The following is an 18,919-nucleotide window of genomic DNA, read 5'->3' on the forward strand; positions in this document are numbered from 1 at the left end:
GCCAGGGGTTTTCTGCCTTGTGATGAGCAGTAGGGGGCAGGGGGAACCCTTGGGAGAGAGACTGGACACTTCTTCTTGGGTTGACTGCAGCTTGTTGGAGGTATGGATAAGGCACTTAGGGTCTTTGGTCCTTCATTAGTACAAGGGTGGCAAGCGCAGTTCCACTGCCAGGCTTTCAGTTGCCCCTGGAGGCTCTGTCTGGGGAGTTGCCAAGTTGCTACTGGCTCAATAGTTCTGGTGAGGGGTGGCTGGAGGCCCAGGCCTGGAGGACCTGCCTTGTGAAGAGATACGGGAATGAGCACCCATGTAACAATCTGGCCACTTTTCCATAGAGCTGCTGTAGTATGCTTGGGGCCCATTCCATTCCCTGTCACCACAGAGGCAAGTTAATGCTTTCTTTGTAATTAAACTATATCTGATACCTGTATAATATCTTCATTTCTTCTTTACCAGGGGTCTTACTCTGTTCTGAAACATGGTATTGCAGGCAGCTCCAGTACAACTGGACACAGGAAACTCCTGGGTCTCTGACTCTAGCTCTCCTCAACCCCTTCTCTCATGTGCATTTGAAAAGATGGTCTGTTGTCTGTTACTAGGATTCAGAAGTATTCATTATATTGTTTAGATTTACAATCTTACAAATGTTTGTACAATTGATCTGTCTTTGATTGAAGAGCTGTATTAAAGTCTTTAATTTTTTTATAGATGAGTTAAGCCTATTTATGTTGTTTGACTTGAGCAGTATTATTGGCTTTACTTCTATCATATTATTTTATATTGTAACTTTATTTTTACTATATATACAAAGACTATATTTAAGCTATATTCTCTATTTATGTTCTCCATTTTAAAGTTTTTCCATTTAAAAATTATTTGTTTAATGGTTACTATACCAGATTAAAGATAGTGAAAAAAATTCTACTCTTATATTGAGAAATAAAGACTATAAAGTCTAATTCTTCCCCTTAAATCTTGTCTGGCTTTAGTAACTACTTGATCAATAGAATGCAGCAGAAATGGTGTTGTAAGACATCAATATTAGGTCATAAGATGCCTAGTAGCTGTCACACAGATCCCTTAAAATATTTTCCCTGAGAGCCTGAACTGCCATATAAGAAGTTTGATTACTTGAGGCCACCAAACTAAAGAGACCATGGCAGTCTTAGCTGAACCCAGTCTTTGAATGAACTCTGCCAAAGTGTCAGACATGTGAGAAAAGCCAACTTGAATGTTTCAGAGTAGAAGACTTCTTAGTTCCAAGTCATTAAAAAAAATCTGCGTCCAATCATTGGCTGACCATTAAGTTAACAGAATAGAGATTTCAGTGACCACACATAAAAAGAATACAGACCTTACAGAATTTGTTCAGAAAGTTACTTAGCAAGCCAAAACTATAAGCAGCAATGACAACTAACCCTGAGGAAGGCAGAGTCTGAATTCCAGAATTCAGATTATTATCTTTGAAAATGTCTGGCTTATTACTCTGTTTTTGTATTACTATAAATATATAACTGAGACTGGGTAATTTATTAAAGAAAAAAAGAAAATTTGCTCATGGTTCTGCAGGCTGTGCAACAAATATAGTGACTTCTGCTTCTGGGGAGGCCTCAGGAAACTTATAATCATGGTGTAAGGTGAAGGGGGACCCAGGATTTCACATGGCCAGAACAAGAGGAAGAGAGAGTAAGGGGAGATGATAAATACTTTTAAACAACCAGATTTCATGAGAACTCTCTCACTATCACAAGAACAGCAACAAAGGGGATGGTGTTAAGCCATTCCTGAGAAACTGCTCCCATGATCCAATCACATCCCACCAGGTCCCACCTGCAACATTGGGGATTACAATTCAACATGAGATTTGGCTAGGTAAACAGAACCAAACCATATCATCTCGTTATCAACAAAAAATTACAAGACATACAAAAAAAGAAAAAAAGAGAGAAAGTATGGCGCATTCATGGAAGAAAAACAAGCAGTCAATATATATTATCCCTGAATTGCAGATATTGGTTTTCTAGGAAAGGACTCAGAATTCACTATTTTAAAAGACATTGAAGAACTAAAGGAATTTATGCCTGCAGAACTAAAGGAAAGTCTAAGAACAATAATAAAGATTATGAGTAAAGGGAAACATTTAAAAAAAGAAATTCAGCAGTCCATTAAAAAAAAATAGAAATTCAGGATGACGTAAGACATCATTGCCGGGCACGGTGCTTCATTCTGTAATCCCAGCACTTTGGGAGGCTGAGGCAGGCAGATCATGAGGTCAGGAGATTGAGACCATCCTGGCTAACACGGTGAAAACCCGCCTCTACTAAAAATAGAAAAAATTAGCCAGGCGTGGTGGCACACAGCTGTAGTCCCAGCTACTTAGGAAGCTGAGGCAGGATAATTGCTTGAACCCAGGAGGTGGAGGTTGCAGTGAGCCGAGATCCCACCACTGCACTGCCTGGACAACAGACCAAGACTCCATCTCAAAAAAAAAAAAAAAAAGACATCATCGAGCATGCTAGCATAGGCTGGTATATGGTAATTATAGAAGTACAAAAGAGAGAGAATGAGGTAGAAAGAAAATTGAAGAAATAATGGCTAAAAACTTCCCAAAGTTGATGAAAAACATGAAGCTACATAGCAAAAATCTCCACAAATTCGAAACATAATAATAAACTCCAAGAGATTCAGATAGAAACTTGAAAAAATAAGAGAAAAGCAACGAATTTACTTATCTCACATAAGAAGTGATTCACACACAATCTTCACTAAGATTAACAGTAGATTTCTCCTCAGAAATAATGGAAGCCAAGACTACAGGGAGGCAGAGCAAGATGGCCAAAGAGAAATTTCCATCAATCATCCCCTGCACGGGAACACCAAATTGAACCGCTATTCACACACAAAAAAACCACTTTCATAAAAACCTAAACTCAGGTGAGCAATCACAGTACCTGTTTTTAACATCATAGTAAGAAAAGAGGCACTGAAGGGGGTAGAAAACATAGTCTTGAATCACCGGCAGCACACCCCTCTCTCATTCCCTGGCGGCAGCTGTGTGGCACACAGAGAGAATGTATGTGCTTGGGGAAGGGAGCGCAAAGTGATTGTGGGATTTTGCATTAGAACTCAGTGCTGTCCTGTCACAGCAGAAAGCAACACAGGGCAGAACTCAGTGGCACCCACAGAGGGATCATTTAGACAAGCCATAGCCAGAGGCAGATTGTCTATCCCAGCAGTTGAAACCTGAGTACTGGCAAGCCCCTCTACTGTGGGATAAGGTTCTCTGGGGTCCTAAATAAACTTGAAAGGCAATCTAGGCCACAAGGTCTGCAATTCCTGGGCAAGTCCTGGTGCTGTACTGGGATTAAAGCCACTGGACTTGGGGTGCACATGACCTAGTGAGACATCAGCTAGGGTGACCAAGGGCTTGTATCACCCCTCCCCAACCCTAGACAGCTCAGCTCACAGCTCTGGGAGAAACTCCTTTCTTCTGCTTGAGGAGAGGAGAAAAGAGAGTAAAGAGGACTTTGTCTTGCAGCGTGAACACCAGCTCAACCATAGAAGAGCAGGGCACCAGGCAGAGTTGGGAGGCCACTATTTCAGGCCCTAGATTCCAGAGGACATTTCCAGACACACTTTGGGCCAGAAGGGACCCACTGCCTTGAAGTTAAGAACCCAGTCCTGGAAGGATTCATCACCTGCTAACTAAAGTACCCTTGGGCCCTAAATAATCAACAGTGGTAGAAAGGCAGTACTCACCTTGATGAGTACTGGGTCTCACCTTTGGTCAGAGTCAGCGCCATGCTGGCTTTAGTTGTGATCCAGCATATTCCTAGCTGTGATGTTTAGGGTGAGAGGCTTCTTACGCTTGAGGAAAGGAGAGAAAAGATTGAAGGAGACTTTGCCTTGCAGCATAATATCAGCTAAGCCACAGTGGAGTAGAGCACCCAGTGGGATCCTGCAGTCCTCAGTTCCAGGCCTTGGCTCCTGGACAGTATTTCTGAACCTGCCCTGGGCCAGAGGGGAGCCCAGTTCCCTGAAGGGAGAGACACAGGCCTGGCTGCATTCATCACAAGCCAACTAAAGAGCCTCTGGACTGTGAGTGAACATCAGCATTAGCCAGGCAGTGCTCACCGTGGGCCTGTGGTGGTAGCCATGCAGAAAGACTTCTCTGCTTAAGGAAAAGGAGGAAAGAATGAGAAGGACTTGGTCTTGCAGCTTGGGTGCCAGCTCAGTAATAGTAGAATAGAGTACTAGCTAGATTCCTAAGGTTCCTGACTCCAGGTCCTAGCTCTTGAACAGCACCTATGGATCTACCTGGGGCCAGGGAAACTTATGTCTTGAAGGGAAAGACACAAGCCTGGCTGGATTTGCCATCTGCTTACTGTAGAGCCGATGGGCATTAAGTGAACGTAAGTGGTAGCCATGCAGTGGTCACTGTAAGTTTTGGATGAGCCCCAGTGCTGTGATGCCTTTGAGTCTAACCCGGCACGGTCCCAGTGGTGGTGGCCACAGGGGTGTTTGTATCACCCCACAACCAAGTCCACGAAGCTCATCATGGAGAGAGACTTTGTTTGGGACAAAGTAAGAGAAGAGAACAAGAGTCTCTGACTAGTAATTGAGGGATTTCTACTGGATCTTACCCAAGACCACCAAGGAGGTACCTATATGAATCTGCAAGAGCCATAGTGTTACTGGGCTTGGGGCATCCCCTAATGCAGATATGGCAGTAGTAACCAAAGACTTAGACCACAACACCCAAATCCTTTTGAATACTTGGAAAGCTTTCTCAAGAAGGATGGGTACAAACAAGCCCAGAATGCAAAGACTATAATAACTAACTCTTCAATGCCCAGACACCAATGAACATCCACAAACATCAAAACCATCTGGAAAAACATGACCTCACCAAATGAACTAAATAAAGCACTAGTGAACAATTTCAGAGAAACAGAGATATGTGACCTCAGATAGAATTCAGAATAGCCGTTTTGAGGAAACTCAATGAAATTCAAGATAACAGAGAGAAGAAATTCAGAATCCTATCAGATAACTTTGACAAAGAGATCGAAATAATTTAAAAGAATCAAGAGCTGAAAAATGTGACTGACATATGGAAGAATGTGTCAGAATCTCTTAACAGCAGAATTGATCAAGAAAAAGAAATGATTCATGAGCTTGAAGACAGGCTATTTGAAAATACACAGTTGGAGGAGACAAAAGAAGAAAGAATAAGAAAAATGAAGGATGCCTACAAGATCTAGAAAATAGCCTGAAAAGGGCAAATCTAAGAATTATTGGCCTTAAAAAGAAGGTAGAGGGAGAAAGGTTTTTTGAAAGAATAATAAAAGAGAACTTCCCGAACCTAAAGAAAGATATCAATATTTAAGTACAAGAAGATTATAAAACATCAAGCAGATTAAACCCAAATAAGACTACCCAAAGACATTGGATAATCAATGACTCCCAAAAGTCAAAGGTAAATAAATGATCCTAAAAACAGCAAGAGAAATCAAACAAATGATATACAAAGGAGCTCCAATATGTCTAGCAGCAAACTCCTCAGTGGAAAACTTACAGGCTAGTAGAGAGTGGCATGACATATTTCAAGTGCTGAAGGAAAAATATTTTATTCTAGAATAGTATATCTGGCAAAAATATCCTTCAAACATGAAGGAGAAATAAAAACAAACAAAAGGGCTGGGCGCGGTGGCTCATGCCTGTAATCCCAGCACTTTGGGAGGCCGAGATGGGCAGATCACGAGGTCAGGAGATCGAGACCATCCTGCCCAACATGGTGAAACCCCGTCTCTACTAAAAATACAAAAATTAGCTGGGTGTGATGGCACGTGCCTGTAATCCCAGCTACTTGGGAGGCTGAGGCATGAGAATCGCTTGAACCCAGCAGGTGGAGGTTGCAGTGAGCCGAGATCACGCCACTGCACTCCAGCCTGGCGACAGAATGAGACTGTTTCAAAACAAACAAACACACAAACAAACAAACAAAAAACAAAAGCTGAGAGATTTCATCAACACCAGACCCATCCTACAAAAAAATGCTAAAGGGAGTTCTTCAATCTGAAAGAAAAGGACATTAATGAGCAATAAGAAATCATCTAAAGGTACGAAACTCACTAAATATATAGAAAAATAGAATATTATAACACCATAACTGTGACATATAAGATACTCATATCTTGAGTAGTAAGACTAAAAGATGAACCAATCAAAAATAATAACTACAACAACTTTAAGAACTAGTATAATAAAATATAATTAGAAACAACAGTGGAATGAATTTAAAGAGTTGTATTAGTTTTCTCTTTGGTTTTCTCATGCATTCATTATTAATTTGTCATCAGTTTAAAATTTGGGATTGGAGGCCAAGATGATCAATGAAGCAGCTGCAGTCTGTGGCACTCACAGAGAGGAATGAAAACACAAGTGAATTCAGGATCTTCAGCTGAAATATCCAGGTTCTCACATTAGAACTGACTAGGCAAACAACTCAAAGAAAAGCAGGGTGGGTTGATGGCCCACCCAGGAGTGGCACAGAGCCAAAGAAACCCCCACCCCCAGCCAAGGGAAGCAGTGAGTGATTGTGCAACCTGGCCCAGGAAACCACATTTCTCCAAAGAGCTTTGCAACCCACTGATCAGGAGATCCCCTCATGAGCCCACACCACTAGGGCCTTGGGTCTGCTACACAGGGCTCTGTGAAGTCTTGGCAGAGCAGCCACTCAGGCACACACAGAGACCCAGGAGTTTTACATTGTCCATCCCCAGGATCTCCAGCAAGGTGGAAGATCTGTCCATATATATCGCTAGGAAGGGGACTGAATCCAGGCAGCCAAGCAGCACTGTTCTGTGGGCCCCACTTCTACAGCACCTCACAAGATGAGAACCACTGGCTTGCAATTCCTGCTAGCCAATGGCAATAGGCTGAAGTCTGCCTGAGAGGGGACTGAGTTTCCAGAAAAAGGGGTGGTCACCATCTCTGAAGTTTGGTAGACTCAGCCATTCCAGCCTGCCAGTGTTGGAGAACCCAAACGGCCTGGACAAGGAAATGTACCCCCAAAATGCAGCACAGTTGCCTTGCCGGATTGTGGTCAGACTGCTTCCTTAAGGGGGAACCCGATCCACTCCTCCTCACTGGGCAGGACATCTCTGTGGGGGCTTCAGCCAATCCAGCCACGGATAGAGCTCTGATCTCTCCCTGTGACAGAGCTCCCAGTGGGGAGGGGCAGCTGCCATCTCTGTGGTTCAATAGATACAGCCATTCCAGGCTTTGGAGAACCCAAATGGTCTAGACAAGGAAAGGTCCCCCCAACAACACAGGACACCTGCTCTACAAAGAAGTAGCCAGACTGCTTCTTTAAGCAGGTTCCCTGATCCCATTCCTTGTGACTTGGTGAGAACTCCTAACAGGGCTCTCCTGCCACCTCTTACAGGCATGCTTGGGCTGACAACAGGTCAGTACCCACCTGGAACAAAGTTTCCAGATGAACAATCAGGCTGCCCTCTTTGCTGTTTCCCAGGCTTCACTGGTGACATCTCCAGGTATGGGAAAAACCAAGGCAACTAGGGTCTGAAGTGGACCCCCAGAAAACCAAAGTAGTCCTATGGAAGAGTGGCCTGTTAAAACAAACAAACAAACAAACAGAAAACAAAAACAACATCAACAAAAAAAATACCCCACAAAAACCTTATTCAAAGGTCAGCAACCTCAAAAACTAAAGGTAGATAAGCCCGCAAAGATGAGAAAGAATCAATGCAAAAATGCTGAAAACTCAGAAATCAAGAGTGCCTCTTCTCCTCCAAATGACCACAATGCCTCTCCAGCAAGGGCATAGAACTGGGCAGAGGCTGAGGTGGCTTAATTGGCAGAAGTAGACTTCAGAAGATGGGTAATAATGAACTTCACTGAGCTAAAGGAGCATGTTGTAACCCAATGGAAAGCTAAGAATCATGATAAAGCAATACAGGAGCTGATAACCAGAACAGCCAGTTTAGAAAGAAACATAACTGACCTGATGGTGCTGAAAAACACAACTTGAGAACTTCACGGTGCAATCACAAGTAGCAACAGTTTACAAGCCAGATTAGACCAAGCAGAGGAAAGAATATCAGAGCTTTGAAGACTATCTTTCTGAAAGAAGACAAGTAGACAAGAATGGAGAAAAAATAAAAAGGAATGAACAAAATCTCTGAGAAATATAGGATTATGTAAAGGGACCAAACCTACAACTGATTGGAGTACCTGAAACAGATAGGGAGAATGGCACAAAGTCGGAAACATACTTTAGGATATCATCTAGAAGAACTTCCCCAACATAGAAAGACAGGCCAACATTCAAACTGAGGAACTGCAGAGAACTCCAGTAAGATACCTCATGAGAAGGTCAACCCCAAAACACATAATTATCAGATCCTCCAAGGTGGAAATGAGAGAAAAAAAAATGTTAAGGGCAGCCAGAGAGAAAGGCCAGGTGACCTACAAAGGGAAGCCCATCAAACTAACAGCAGACTTCTCAGCGGAAACCCTATAAGCCAGAAGAGATTGAGGGCCAATATTCAACATTCTTAAAGAAAAGAATTTCCAACCCAGAATTTCATATCCAGTCAAACCTAAGCTTCATAAGCAAAGGAGAAATAAGATCCTTTTCAGACAAGCAAATGCTGAGAGAATTCATCACCACCAGGCCAGTCTTGTAAGAGCTCCTGAAAGAAACACTAAATAAGAAAGGAAAAACTGTTACCACCCACTACAAAAATAGACTGAAGTACACAGACTAGTGACACTATGAAGCAACCAAATAAACAAGTCTGCAAAATAACTGGCCACCATCACAATGATGGATCAAATTCACACATCACAATACTAATCTTAAATGTAAATGGGCTAAATGCCCCAATTTAAAGACACAGAATGGCAAGCTGGATAAAGAGCCAAGAGCCATCAGTATGCTGTCTTCAAGAGATCTATCTCACCTGCAAAGATGCACATAGGTTCAAAATAAAGGGATGAAGGAAATTTTACCAAGAAAATGGAAAATGAAAAAAAGCATGGGGTGCAATCCTAGTTTCTGACAAAACAGAATTTAAACCAACAAAGGTGAAAAAAAGATAAAGAAGGGCATTACATAATGGTAAAGGGCTCAATTCAACAAGAAGAGCTATCTTAAATATATATGCATCCAATACAGGAGCACCCACACTCATAAAGCAAGTTCTTAGAGACCTTCAAAGAGATTTAGAGTCCCACACAATACAATAATAGTGGAAGAGTTTAACACTCCACTGACAATATTAGATAGATCATCGAGATAAAAAATTAAGATACTCAAGACCTGAACTCAGCTCTGGTTCAAGTGGACTTGATAGATATCTACAGGACTTTCCACCTAAAACAACAGAATATGCATTCTTCTCATTGCCACATGGCACTTACTCCAAATTCATCACATAATTGGAAGTAAAACACTCCTCAACAAATGCAAAAGAACTGAAATCATAACAAACAGTCTCTCAGACCACAGCACAATCAAATTAGAACTCAAGATTAAGAATGTACTCAATGCAACTACATGGAAATTGAACAACCTGCTCCTGAATGACTCCTGGGTAGATAATTAAATTAAGGCAGAAATCAAGAAGTTCTTTAAAACTACTAATAACAAAGAGACAATGTACCAGAATCTCTGGGACACAGTTAAAGCAGTGTTAAGTGGGACATTTATAGCACTAAATGCCCGCATCAAAAAGCTAGAAAGATCTCAAATTGACATCCTAACATCACAACTAAAAGAACCAGAGAACCAAGAGCAAACAAACCCCAAAACTAGCAGAACACAAGAAATAACCAAGATCAGAGCTGAACTAAACTGAAGGAGATAAAGACAAAAAAAATAATTTCAAGAAAAATTAATGAATCAATCCAGGAGCCAGTGTTTTGAAAAAAAATAATAAAATAGATAGACAGCTAGCTAGTCTAATAAAGAGGAAAAGAGAGAAGAATCAAATAAACACAATCAGAAATGACAAGGTGGATATCACCACTGATGCCACAGGAATACAAACAACCATCAGAGAATATTATAAACACCTTTATGCATATGAACTAGAAAATCTAGAAGAAATGGATAAATTTCTGGACACATACTTCCTCCCAAAACTGAACTGGAAAGAAATTGAATCCCTGAATAGACCAATAACAAGTTCTGAAATTTAGGCAGTAATAAATAGCCTACCAATCAATAAAAGCCTAGAACCAGAGAGATATACAGCTACATTCTACCAGAGACACAAAGAAGAGCTGGAGCCATTTCTACTGAAACTATTCCAAAAAAATTGAAAAAAGGGACTCCTCCTTAACTCATTCTATGAGGCCAGCATTATCCTGAGACTGACATCTGGCAGAGATACAACAAAAAAAGGAAACTTCAAGCCAATAACCTTGATAAACCTCAATGCAAAAATTATCAACAAAATATTGGCAAACCAAATCCTGCAGCACATCAAAAAGCTTAGCCACCATGACCAAGTTGCCTTCATCCCTGGGATACAAGGTTGGTTCAGCATATGCATATCAATAAATGTGGTTCATTGCAAAAACAAAACCAAAGACAAAAAACACATGATTATCTCAATAGACACAGGATAGGCCTTTGATAAAATTCAACATCCCTTCATTCAAACTAGGTATTGAAGAAACATACTTCAAAATAATAAGAGCCATCTATGATAAACCCATAGCCAATATCATACCAAATGGGCAAAAGCTGGAAGCATTCCACTTGAAAACCGGCACAAGAAAAGGATGCCCACTTTCACCACTCCTATTCAACATAGTATGAGAAATTCTGGCCAGGCAAATCAGGCAAGAGAAAGAAAGACAGGGTATTCAAATAGGAAGAAAGGAAGTCAGATTATCTTTGTTTTTTTGAAGATGACCTAATACTGTATCTAGAAAACCCCACTGTCTCAGCCCAAATGCTCCTTAAACTGATAAGCAACTTCAGCAAAGTCTCAGGACACAAAATCAATGTGCAAAAATTGCTAGTATTCCTATGCACCAAAAACAGGCAAAGAGCCAAATCATGAATGAACTTCCATTCACAACTGCCACAAAAAAATAAAATACCTAGAAATACAGCTAACAAGGGATGTGAAGGACCTCTTTAAAGGGATCTACAAACCACTGCTCAAAGAAATCAGAGGACACAAATAAATGGACAAACATTCCATGTTCATGGATAGGAAGAATCAATATTATGAAAATGGTGATACTGTCTAAAGCAATTTATAGATTCAATGCTATTCCCACTAAATTATCATTGACATTCTTCACAGAATTAGAAAAAAAACTATTTTAAACTTCATGTGAAACCAAAAAACAGCCCAAATAGCCAAGGCAATTCTAAGCAAAAAGAACAAAGCTGGAAGTATCATGCTACCTGACTTCAAACTATACTACAAGGCTACAGTAACCAAAACAGCATGGTGCTGGTACAAGAACAGACACATAGACCAATGGAACAGAATAGAGGACTCAGAAATCAGACCGCACACCTACAAGCATCTGATCTTTGACAAACCTGACAAAAGCAAGCAATGAGGAAAGGAGTCTCTATTCAATAAATGGTGCTGAGAGAACTGGCTAGCTATATGCAGAAAATTGAAACTGGACCCCTTTCTTACACCATACACAAAAATTAACTCAACATGAATTAAAGACTTAAAAGTAAAACCCAAAACTATAAAAACTCCAGAAGAAAATCTAGGCAATACAATTTAGGACATAGGCAATACCATTTAGGACATAGGCATGGGTAAATATTTCATGAGGAAAATGCCAAAAGCAATCGCAATAAAAGCAAAAATTGGCAAATGGAATATAATTAAACTAAAGAGCTTCTGCACAGCAAAAGAAACTATCATCAGAGTGAACAAACAACCTACAGAATGGGAGAAAAAATTTTGTAATCTATCTATTTGACAAAGGCCTAATATCCAGAGTCTACAAGGACCTTAAATTGACAAGGAAAAAACCAAACAACCCCATTAAAAAGTAGGCAACAGACATGAACAGACACCTCTCAAAAGAAGACATACATGTGGCCAAAAAACACATGGAAAAAAAAGCTCAAAATCACTGATCATTAGAGAAATGCAAATCAAAACCACAATGAGATATAGCTTATGCAAGTCAGAATGGCTATTAAAAAGTCAAAACACAACAGATACTGATGAGGTTGCAGAGAAAAGAGAATGCTTTTGCACTGTTAGTGTGAGTGGAAATTAGTTCAACCATTGTGGAAGAGTGTGGGGATTTCCCAAGGACCTAGAAGCAGAAATACCATTTGACCTAGCAATTTTATTACTGGGTATACACCCAAAGGAATATAAATCATTCTTTAATAAAGATACATGCATCCATATGTTCTTTGCAGCACTATTCACAATAGCAAAGACATGGAATTAACCTAAATGCCCACCAATGACAAACTGGATATAGAAAATGTGATACATTTACACCATGGAATACTATACAGCCATAAAAAATGAGACCATGTCCTCTGTGGGGACATGGATGGAGCTGGAAGACATTATCCTCAGCAAACTAACTCAGGAACAGAAAACCAAATACTGCATGTTCTCATTCATAAGTGAGAGATGAATGATGAAAACACATTGACACAAGGGGTAACAACACAAACTGGGTCCTGTCAGGGATGGAGATCCTCAGGAAGAATAGCTCATGGATGCTGGGCTTAATACCTAGGTGATGGGATGATCTGTGTAGCAAACCACCATGGCACATGTTTACCTATGTAACAAACCCACACATCCTGCAAATGTACCCCTGAACTTAAAAGCTGAGGGGAAACAATTGGATTATAAGATATTATTTGCAAGCATCATAGTAACTTCTAGTCAAAAGACATACAACAGATACACAGAAAATGTAAAGCAAGAAATTAAAACAGGCTGTCAGAGAAAATCACCTTCACTAAAAAGAAGACAGGAAGAAAGAAGGAAGACAAGACCACAAAACATCCAGAAAACAAATAACAAAGTGGCAGAAGTTCCTACTTACCAATAGGAACGTTGAAGGTAAATGGACTAAACTCTCCAATCAAAAGACAGAGTGCCTGAATGGATTCTTTTAAACGTAAGACCTAACAATCTGTTGCCTACAAGAAACACATTTTACCTATAAATACACACATAGACTAAAATATAAAGGGATGGAAAAAGATATTTCATGCCAATGGAAACCAAAACAGAACAGGAATAGCTACACTTATATCAGAGAAAATAGATTTCAGGACAAAAACTGTAAAAAGTGACAAAGGTTATAATATAATGATAAAGGGGTCAATTTAGAAAGATGATATAACAACTGTAACTATATATGCATCCAACACTAAAGCACCCAGACATAGAAACTGGGTTTAGAAGGAACATACATACCTCAACACAATAAAAGCCATATACAACAGACCTATAACTAGTATCATACTGAATGAGGAAAAACTGAAAGACTTTCTTCTAAGATCTAGAGCAAGACAAAGATGACCACTTTTGCCTCTGTTATTCAACACAGCACTAAAATCTTAGCTGGAGCAATCAGACAAGAGAAAGAAATAAAGAGCATCCAAATTGAAACGGAAGAAGTAAAATTATCCTTGTTTGTAGATGGTATAATCTTATATTTGAAAAAAACCTAGAGTCCACAAGAAAAATGTTAGATCTTATAAACAAATTTAGTAAAATTCTAGGATAAAAAATCAATATATAAAAATCCGCAGCATTTCTATATGCCAACAGTGAACAATCTGAAAAAGAAATCAATAAAGTAATTCCATTTACAATAGCTATAAATGAAATTAAATACCTAGGAAGTAACTTAACAAAAGAAGTAAAAGATCTCTATAATGAAAACTACAAAACATTTATTGAAGAAAGTGGAGACAAAAGATGGAAAGGTATTCCATACTCATGAACTGAAAGAGTCAATATATTGTTAAAATATCCATACTTCCCAAAGCAATCTACAGATCTAATGCAACCCTTATCAAGATACCAATAACATTTTTCACAGAAATAGAAAAAGAGTCATCCAAAAATTTATATGAAACCAAAAAAGACCCAGAATAGCCAAAGGTGTCCTGAGCAAAATGATCAAAACCAGAAAAATCATATTGCCTGATTTCAAATTGTAACACAGAGCTATAGTAACCAAAACAGCATGGTACTGACATAAAACAGACACATAGACCAATGAAACAGAAAATAATCCACATACTTACAGTGAACTCACTTTCAAAAAAGGTGCCAAGAATGTACACTGGAGAAAAGACAGTCTTTTCAATAAATGGTACCGGAAAACTGAATATCTTTATGCAGAAAAATGAAACTAGACCCCTATCTCTCACCATATACAAAAATCAAATTAAAATCAATTAGAGACTTAAATCTAAGATGTCAAACTATGAAACTCCTACAAGATAACATTGGGGAAGCTCTCCAGGACATTGTGCTGGGCAAAAATTTCTTAAGGAATACCCCACAAGCACAGGAAACCAAGGCAAAAATGAACAAATAGGATCACATCAAGTTATAAAGCTTCTGCACACCAAAGGGAACAATTAACAAAGTGAAGAGATAACCCACAGAATAAGAGAAAATATTTGAAAATTACTTATCTGATAAGAGATTAATAACCAGAATATATAAGGAGCTCAAACAACATCTATAGGAAAACATCTAATACTGCAATTTAAAAATGGGCAAAAGGGGATCATGGCAGATGGGAGGCAAAACTAAATTGTAGCTCCACTCAGATGAACAGAGGAGCATGTGGAGTCTCACACTGTGAACTCTTACTCCAGAACCACTGCACAAGTAAGTCAGGAAAGCTGAGGAAACCCACACATCCACTGAAGAAAGCGGATTGCTCCTGCAGGACCCAGGAGACACCCCAAATGCTATGCTGGTATCCACGGCTGAGAGACCCACAGACGGTTCACATCACAGGACTCTGTGCAGACAACCCCCAGTACCAACCCAGAGCCTGGTAAACCTGCTGGGTGGCTAGATTTAAAAGAGAGATAACAATCACTACAGCTTGGCTCTCAGGAAGCCACTTCCCTAGGAAAATGGGCAGAGTACTACATCAAGGGAACACTGTGTGGGACAAAAGAATTTGAACAACAGCCTTGAGCCCTAGACATTCTCTCTGACAGAGCCCACCCAAATAAGAAGGAACAGAAAACCAACTCTGGTAATATGACAAAACAAGGCTCATTAACACCCCCCAAAAAATCACACTAGCTCACTGGCAACAGATCCAAACCAAGAAAAAAATCCCTGATTTACCTGAAAAAGAATTGAGAAGGGCAGTTATTAAGCTAATCAAGGAGGCACCAGAGAAAGACAAAGCCCAATTTAAGGAAGTAGAAAAAAATGATACAAGAAATGAAGGGAGAAATCTTCAATGAAATGAATAACATAGATAAAAAGCAATCAAAACTTCAGGAAAAAATGGATGAACTTATTCCAATGCAAAATGCTCTGGAAAGCCTCAGCAATAGAATCAAACAAGCAGAAGAAAGAACTTCAGAACTCAAAAACAAAGTTCTCAAATTAACCCAATCCAACAAGACAAAGGAAAAAAATAAGAAAATACCGACAAAGCCTCCAAGAAGTCTAGCATTATGTTAAATGACCAAACCTAATAAGAATGATTATTCTTAGGAAGAAGAGAAATATTCCTGATGAAGAAGAGAAATCTAAAAGTTTGGAAAACAGATTTGGGGAAATAATCAAGAAAAACTTCCCTCGCCTTGCTAGAGATCTAGACATCTAACTACAAGAAGCTCAAAGAACACCTGGAAAATTCACTGCAAAAAGATCATTGCCTGGGCACATTGTCATCAGGTTATCTAAAGTTGAGACAAAGAAAGGAATCTTAAGAGCTGTGAGGCAAAAACACTGGAAAACCTATCAGATTAACAGCAGATTTCTCAGCAGAAATCCTACAAGCCAGAAAGGAATGGGGCACTATCAGCTTCCTTAAACAAAACAATTATCAGCCAAGAATTTTGTATCCAGTGACACTAAGCTTCATTAATGAAGAAAAGATACAGTCTTTTTCAGACAAATGCTGCAAGAATTCACCCCTACCAAGCCAGCACTACAAGAACTGCTAAAAGGAGCTCTAAATCTTGAAACCAATCCTGGAAACACATCAAAACAGAGCCTTTTTAAAGCATAAATCTCACAGAAACCATTAAAAAATACAATAAATGTATTCCAATGAATGGAATAGTACCTTCCATCTCAACACTAACGTTGAATGTAAATGGCCTAAATGCTCCAGTAATGGGATGGCTAGGTCAAATGGTATTTCTAGTTCTAGATCCCTGAGGAATCACCACACTGACTTCCACAATGGTTGAACTAGTTTACAGTCCCACCAACAGTGTAAAAGTGTTCCTATTTCTCCACATCCTCTCCAGCACCTGTTGTTTCCTGACTTTTTAATGATCACCATTCTAACTGGTGTGAGATGGTATCTCATTGTGGTTTTGATTTGCATTTAAGAGAAACCAATTTTTCTACAAATTAATTTGAGTGCCATTTTGTTCCTACCAGGAACTTGATGGGAATCAGAGGTTCCTGTATATTTATAAACTGTATATTTACTTTAGAATAATAAATCATATTGTCTTAGTGTGTTAAAAAATTTCTCAACAGAATACTAGCAATCCAAATCCAACAAAATATAAAATTACATCGAGTTGATTTTCAACAAGGGTTTCAAGACTACTCAATGGGAAACAATAGTCTTTTCAACAAATGTTGCTATGGCAATTGGATATTCACATGCAACAGAATGAAATTGGGCCCCTAAATCCCACCAAATACAAAAACAATTCAAAATAATTCAAATACCTCAGGGTAAGAGCTCAAACTATAAAGCTATTATAGGATTACATAGGTGTAAATCTTCATGGCCTTGGATTGGGCAGTGGTTTCTTAAATGACACCAAATGGGCAAGCTACAAAAAAATATAGAGATAAATTTGACTTCATCAAAATTAAAACCTTTTGTGCTTCAAAGGACACCATTTAAAAATGTAAAGACAACCATAGAATGGAGAAAATAGCTGCAGATCATATCTGGTTAGGGTCTAGTATCCAGCTAATACAAAGAGCTCTGACAACTCAACAATAAAAAGACATTAACTCCATTTTCAAATGGGCAAAAGATTTAAATAGACATTTCTCTAAAGAAGGCATACAAATGTCCTATAAGGACATGAAAAGATTCTCAACATCACTAGCCATCAGGGAAATCCAAATGTAAATCACAATGAGATCCCACTTTATACCTACTATAATAGCTATAATCAGAAGAAAAAAAAGACAAGAAGTTTGGAAAAAGTTGTGGAGAAATGGTAATTCTCATACATTGCTGGTGGGAATGTAAAATTGTGCAGTCACTTTGAAAAACAGCTTGGCATTTCCTCAAAAATTAAACATAGGGTTACCGTATGATTCCACATCTAGGAACCTACCCAAAAGAACTGGAAACATATTTCTACAAAAATGTATACACAAATGCTCACAGAAACATTTAAACATTTAAGAGCTAAGAGGTGAAAACAATCTAAATGTCCATTAACTGACAATGAATACAATGTGGTATATCCATGGGAAATTATTCAGCCATAAAAAAAATACTGATACATGCTATAACACAGATAAACCTTGAAAACATTATGCTAAATTAAAGCCAGACACAAAAGCCACATATTATATGATAGCGCTTATATGAAATCTCCAGAATAGACAAATACATAAATACAGAAAAGTAGAGTATCTGCTAAGGGCTGGGGGAAAGGAGGAACAGGGAGAGACTGCTAATGAGTGTTTTAGGGGGTGATGAAAATATTTTGGAATTAGACAATGGTGAGAGTTGCACAATTTTATGAATATACTGAAAACCATTTAATTGTTTACTCTAAAATGGTAACTTTAATGGTAAGCGAATTACATATTAATAAGTTTTTAATAAGACCTTACAGAAACTAATAGTGAAAATGTATCATAAATCTGGGAACGAAACTCTAACCTATGTGCCTGGAGGATGGAGAGAGAGATTGCTAAAACTGAGTTTTGGCAAACATGAGGAAAAGGTGTTTCACTTTTTTTAATGTTGTATATTCCTTGCTGGTATTAACTGGCACATTTATTTGAGTAAGAAACTTAGCAGTTTGCATAAAAAAAAGATAAAGCACATACCCTAAGATCCAGGATTTTCACTTGTAGAAATCTAATATCAATGTGTGGCTGGCATAGTTGGCACTCAGTGATTTTCTCTATTATAAAGGTGATAACCATAGGGGGAGATAATAAATTATGCAGTAAATTCCTGCAGCCAAACTCAGCTCTTACTTCTGCTTCTTTTTCTAAAAATAAGACGGTATTCATACTATAATGTACTATGACCATGAAATTTCTGTTCTTTTAATCTTTGCAAGCTGCATAAATGGGAAAGTGAAATTCTTCCCTAAAATATAGGGTCTTTTTTCTAGGGATACTGAGCATATACTAGCAGAACAGTTAAAGATTTCACGTAGAGTTCCAGCCTCTTTTTGGAGTGGGGGTAGGATGGGGAAAAGACAGAAAGCTTGAACCTCACCCAAACACCATGCAGCTACAAAAAAGCCAAGAAATATTCAGAGTGACTTATGTATAAAGCTTCATGAAAATGAGCAGCAACTATGCATTGATTGATAAAATCAATTACTACTGAAAGAAGTTCCTGAGTGAACCCATATATTTTTTTCTTTAACTCTTTCTCTGAATGGTGATATCTCTTTAAATATGGCATTGCTATTATTTGTAAA

General features: G+C 38.8%; 1 long non-coding RNA gene across 1 annotated transcript in view; it reads right to left on the reverse strand.

Annotated features, from left to right (window-relative positions):
* Window positions 1-18,919, reverse strand: part of LOC134739192 (uncharacterized) — a 158,507-nt gene that overhangs the window by 139,267 nt on the left and 321 nt on the right. The gene's annotated exons all lie outside the window — the stretch shown is intronic.

Source organism: Pongo pygmaeus, chromosome 2, assembly GCF_028885625.2.
Source record: "Pongo pygmaeus isolate AG05252 chromosome 2, NHGRI_mPonPyg2-v2.0_pri, whole genome shotgun sequence".
Classification (NCBI taxonomy): Eukaryota; Metazoa; Chordata; class Mammalia; order Primates; family Hominidae; genus Pongo; species Pongo pygmaeus.